Source organism: Papaver somniferum, chromosome 5, assembly GCF_003573695.1.
Source record: "Papaver somniferum cultivar HN1 chromosome 5, ASM357369v1, whole genome shotgun sequence".
NCBI lineage: Eukaryota > Viridiplantae > Streptophyta > Magnoliopsida > Ranunculales > Papaveraceae > Papaver > Papaver somniferum.
Genome location: NC_039362.1, coordinates 128,581,577 through 128,587,576, shown reverse-complemented (window position 1 = coordinate 128,587,576; position 6,000 = coordinate 128,581,577). Strand labels below are relative to the sequence as shown.

General features: G+C 37.1%; 1 pseudogene; it reads left to right on the top strand.

Annotated features, from left to right (window-relative positions):
• The first annotated feature begins 3,609 nt into the window (after window positions 1-3,609).
• LOC113279587 lies at window positions 3,610-4,676 on the top strand (annotated as a pseudogene).
• The last annotated feature ends 1,324 nt before the right edge of the window (window positions 4,677-6,000 follow it).

Below are 6,000 nucleotides of genomic sequence, written 5' to 3'. Positions count from 1 at the left end.
GGTACTTGTTGATTAGTTAATAAGAAATCTGGATTATATTTGTTCAACACCTTCAAAATATGATAACAACTTTCGAAAGCGAACTGTTTGCCATGTTTTCGCTGCCAATCTGTACGAACCTGTCTTTCAAAATCAACGTCCACCTGACCACTCTCCTTGCCCGCTCTCTTGGCTTGCATTATCAATGCAACATAAGCGGCTACTTCCCTGTTGATTACAATGAAGTGTTTTGCCAATCCTTTTGCATCACGAGAATTGATGTTCATAGTTTGTTCTTCATATTTATGAAATATATTTTCCCACATGGTGTTACCATGTTGTTGTGCACCATCGATACAATCTTGGGTAAAATAAACATAATTACGACAAATGCATTCGTCCTCTATCATGTTGTATTTTGCACCACGGACTTTGTTTTTTCTAGCTTTGCCTTTGTCTTGACTTTGAGATTGTGAATCCACATTACAAGAAATAAAGAATTGTAAAGAAGGGTTGATTGTTTTAGATTTGAAGAAGAAGATTGAGAAATTCTAGAGAGATTTAGAAATTCTGGTGTGAGTTAAAATGAGATTGAAATTAGGTATTTATAGGGGGGAAATAGTAGCCGTTGGATGAAGGTATGATAAGCGATGATCAGAGAGACGAACGATAGCTTGACTAGCGCTGGCGCTTTAATGACCAACGAGCACTGACTTGACCATCGAGCGATGGAAACTCTATCACTCGTTGGAAACTCTGTCGTGTATGCCTATATGTTATTCCTGGCATATAGGCATATGAGTTTGGCAGTTTGGCATACCCATAGTGGGTGCATATATGCCAAAAATAAGTGTTTGGCATATGCATAAGATTATGCCTAAGTATAAATGTTAATGTTTTAGCACAACTGTTAATAATATGGGACGGGCATAGCAACGGGCTAACCTAGGCTATAGCCCGTCCCTGTTTTTGGGACAACACCATTTTGATTTTTTTTTTTTTGAGCATACCTTTTAATGAACGCGCGATTGGGGGATATAAATTACTTCCCCCAACTAATAGTGTTTGCTAAGGGGTGTTTTCTTGGGGGGAAAATACTAAAATACCCTTCCCTCAAAATAAAAATCTAAAAATTTAAAATCAAAAAACAAAATCATATCCCCCATTTTCATCTTCACTTCTTATTAATCTCTTTGAGGTTAGGGTTTTGAAACCCAAATATTCCCCATTCTAAATTTCTCCACACCCTTTCAAATTCTCTTCTCCTTTTCTGTCGGCTCCTCACTTTGAAAACGATTTCTTCTTTTTTTACATTCAGAAGTGATGAAGACCATGCCGGAAGTGATGAAGACCATGCCGTTAGTGATGAAGACATGCCGGAAGTGATGAAGACCATGCCGGTAGTGACGAAGACAATGCCAGAAGTGATGAAGACCATGCTGGTAGTGATGAAGAAAATGCCGGAAGTGATGAAGACCATACCGGTAGTGATGAAGACCATGTCGGAAATATTATTTTTTTACATCACCGGAAGTTATGAAGACCATGACGGAATTGATAAATACCATGCCAGAAAACGGTGCCGGCATGCTTGGTAACTAATATTCAATGCCGTAACTAAATGCCGGCATGCTCGATAGAAATCTATCAATGCCGGTAGTCAGGTGAATTTTTTTTTAAGTTTCCTGGATACTTTACATCATGTGCCGGCAGAGAAATTTAAGCAACATACTATGCCGGTAGCAGTACCGGCATGCTCGAAAATTAATTAACTGTGCCGGAAGACTGGTTAAAACCAGAAAAAAAAAATTCAAAACGGAATAGCGTACCATCATAATACCGGCATAGTTTTTTGGTTGAATACTATGACGGCTTGAATTTCAAAATGGGGGATAAGCTCGGTGCCGGCATGGACGTGGTATAAATACCATGCCGGTATGGCTGCTTCTGGCATTGTATTCATACCACGTCCATGCCGGAACCGAGCTATTTCAACTCTATAAATGGTGGATTCAAAGAAAAAAAAATCAAATTTTCAACCTCTTAACAGCAATTCTCTCTTCACAATCATCCTCCATTTTCACCAAAAAAAAGTTCCATTTTCAAATACTCTTTCCCTCCATTTTGCTTCTATAAACTATAATATTTTATCTATAATCATGTTTTGCTATTAATTTTGTTCATGTTATTGTTTAGTTGTTCACGTATCCCGGGTCTTCGGCCTCCTTGTAAGTCAATGGCATTTCATCCCTACCTCCCTAAAAATGAACATAATGTATCTCCTTTAACTGATATTAAGGATTTGGAATCCATAAAGATTTAAGTTGTAGACATAGGGATAAAAAAGATCGTCGTGTATGGTAAAAGAAGAGAAATGGTACCGTACCTGTAGTAACTAAACTAACACTTTGTTTGTTTGCAGCTGACTCGGTGTCTGGGTCTGAGTCAACTCCTGACTCACGCCGAGTCAGCAGTCAGACTGTTTGGTTTGAATAATTAGTAACTCCTGACTCGGCATCTGAGTCAGAAGTAACTCCTGACTCGGGTCCTACTGAGTCAGTCATGGATTAGCCCCTGAGCCGATGGATCAAACCCCTGACTCGCTAGAATCGACCAAAATGCCCTCAACGCTTTATATCAAAAAATTTCTTTTTCATTTCCTTCGTTTGTTCCGTCGAGAGCAGAGATGGGAGACGAGGAACCAAAACCTATATTTCTTCTCAACTGATTTCTCTCAACAAATCTACTAATTTCTATCTTCATCGTCACTCTCAACTTATCTCTCCATCTCTTTTAAATCACCTAATGTTCTTTTAGAAGAATCATAATCTTCAGGTATGATTTGCAAATCTACTAATTCTTCATCCATGAATTTTCTTTCATTTTCTTATGGGTTTTGTGTGATTTGGAACATGGGTTTTTATTTATGTTCTAATTTGAGTTCTTAATTTATGTTCTAAAGTAAGAGAGAAGAAGATTAAAATTTCGTGAAGGTATAACAATTTCATCCCATGTTGTTTTCATTTAGAGCCAGGGGTTTCCTATGCTCATACTCTACTTGATTATTTTTTTCTTCTTGGATGGTTGGCTTTGTTGGTTGAGTATTTGATGGATGTTTTTTTAGCTTTTAGATGGTGTTTGTGAAAATGCCAAGAAGAGAAGTATATTTGATCAGATTCTTGTGTCATGTTATGTGAATGTTGCTAAGTTATCTAGTCAGTATACCTAAGATGTCTCCAAATAGTATTCCAATGTCACTTTTCTTTCTATAAAGAGAACAAAAAAACATTATTGTTGTGCCCTGGTCTTTCTCTCTGTTCCTTTTTTTGATTAAACCATGGCCTGGCTACATATGTATCTTTCCTGTTGTGTGTACTGGTTACATTTCTTGTGCTAACTAAGAAAGGTTCTATTGTCTGCTCCCAGATTATAAACCCGCCAAACCATAATAAACCCAAGCTGTAACAATGAGGGGAAATTGGACCACCTCTCTCACTCACCTGACTGTTTCCAGTTTCCTTCTCATGTATCTCTATTGCTCCATCTACCGTTTAGTGAAATGGCAAATGTTTGATTATGAAGAGAAACAATTGTGCTTGTTATATGTAAGCTAAACAAATTATGTAGTATATGTTAGGTAAGCATAGTTGAAACCATATAATTTTGATGTTCTGTGAATCTCATTACCATAACATATGCAGTTATTGAGAACCCCGATATAAGCTATTGCAATCACTTGTTTTGTCTAACATTTTATAGCTAAACATTTCAAATTCTGGGTATTCATGGTGTTGTTTTGTCAATTTTTCATAAAATGATACAAGCGAGGACCGCATGCATAATTTATTTCATATTATCTATAAAATGGTTTCTCTACACATCCTGTTAATTTGTGCGTACTTGACTGGAGGCATATGCTTAGTGATAATTTAATTTGTTAGTTCGCAAATGTATAAAATCTGTACGCACGATCTCCGTTCAAATTACCCACGTCTCGTATTTGTTTTCCTGTGGTTATCGTTAGATATACACTATCAATACAGTTACATATATAAATGATTAAGATTATAGCATTATCCCAAGTTTTCGTTTCATTTGATGGGTTTTTTAATTGTGCCACGGTTTGCTTTGGATTCTATTCCCCAACAAATATCTAACATTGGGATGGAGGAAGAAACCCCAACAACTCTTCGGATATTTTATAGTGAGCATGTCAGTGAGTAAGGATTTCTTGGCCCTGGTTCGTCTTCCCTGATTCGTCTGCTGGTCCTCAAGTTTGTTTTGAGCATGTATGCATGGATGTCTTGGCCCTGGCCTCTCTCAAAGTTGACCTGTCAGGCATTGAGCCCGACTCTACTGTGACTGTCAAGTGGCGTGGGAAAGCAGATTTCATCAAACGCCGCATGAGGATGATATAAAACTTGCCAACACTGCCGACCAGGGCACCCTACGTGATCCAAAGGACAATGCAGTTAAAGTCAAGAACCCAGAATGGCTTATTGTTGTTGGTGTCTATATCCATCTTGGTTGCATCCCTTTGCCTAATGCCTGGGGATTTTGATGGTTTGTTCTGTCCATGCCATGCATGGTTCTCACTACGACATTTCAGGCAGGAATCGAAAGTGCTCAGCACCAAAGAACCTGGAGTACCTACTTACAACTTTTTGGAGGATAACAAGTTTTTTTTATGCTTTTAGGATTTTTAACTTGAAATGTTCTTTTGGAATTTATTATTTTATGATGTCTGATATGTTTGATTACGTGAAAAAGAAAGATGGTTGAGAGTCTATTGAACAAGTTGGTAGTGGTAAATGCTTACGGCCTAAAATGTGTACAAGGGTATTTTCTGTCCCATAAATTTCAGTCAGTTGAGTCAGGTCTGACTCACAAAACAAACACATTTTCTGAGTCAGGACCTTACTGGGTCAGATCCAGATCAGTCAGGTGATTTCACTCAGATCCATACGACTCAGATCCAGACGACTCAGATGAGTCAGCTGTAAACAAACAAGATGTAAGTCATCTTGTGAAGGACGAACAGATTAGTCGAATCTTTAAACAGATTCATCACGTCCGTTAGCAGTTATGTCAGACAACTATAATATTATGACAAGTATTGAAAAATGAAATAGTGAAAATCATTGAACAAGCTAGAACTGATTGAAGTTTAAAAGCTTGTTATGGACATGGTTGGTCATGTTTGTATGGGTTCGAAATGTATTAAAGATGTTGCTACTGCTATTCTTAGATGTAGGCCAAGAACATGTTTGGAAACTGCTTATATCTAAGTAAAATCACTCCACTTAGTTGGGAATCAAAATTTCAGAACAAAACTAGTCATAAAAACCCAAGGTGACCAAACTTGTGGTACAGAAACCCCACTCAAATGTTGGGATTCATTAAAACTTCATCTTAAACTAAATTATACAAAAATCCCAAAATTTTAAAAAATTGATACAAAAACCCCAAATTTCAAAATTGGTTTCATCAAAATTCTATTTTTTGGGGTTTTTGTGTTACTTTTATTTTGGCGGGTTTTTTGTGGATGGATAGTGACTCCTTTGGGGTTATAACTCGCGGACCGATTTCAGAATAATAATTGTTGAGAAAATTATTTTTGCTTCCGAAACTACTTATGCTTCTGATAATCAAACAAGCTCGACACAAAAAGATACTAATTTTTATTTTAAGGCATTCTTTAAATTCTCTAAAGATTTTTATTTTTCGACTTAACTAAGTCGATAAGCTATTTTTAGAGGGTTTTTTCCCCTCAGAAAGAGTCGTTGTGGACCAAAATATGGAACCAAACGCGGAGCTACCAATGAATATAATGGTTCATGTTATCCAGAAAAGGACTCATCGTTTCTCCAAAGGATTCACTATTCCCAATTCTGGTGTTTATATATTATCTATGAAACCCTTTCTCACTAAAAACACCCCATTTATCAAAAACTTTGAAACCCTAGCTAGCCGTTTTGAACTTTCTCTTTCTTCAATCAGTTATTTTGGACCAGATCTGAG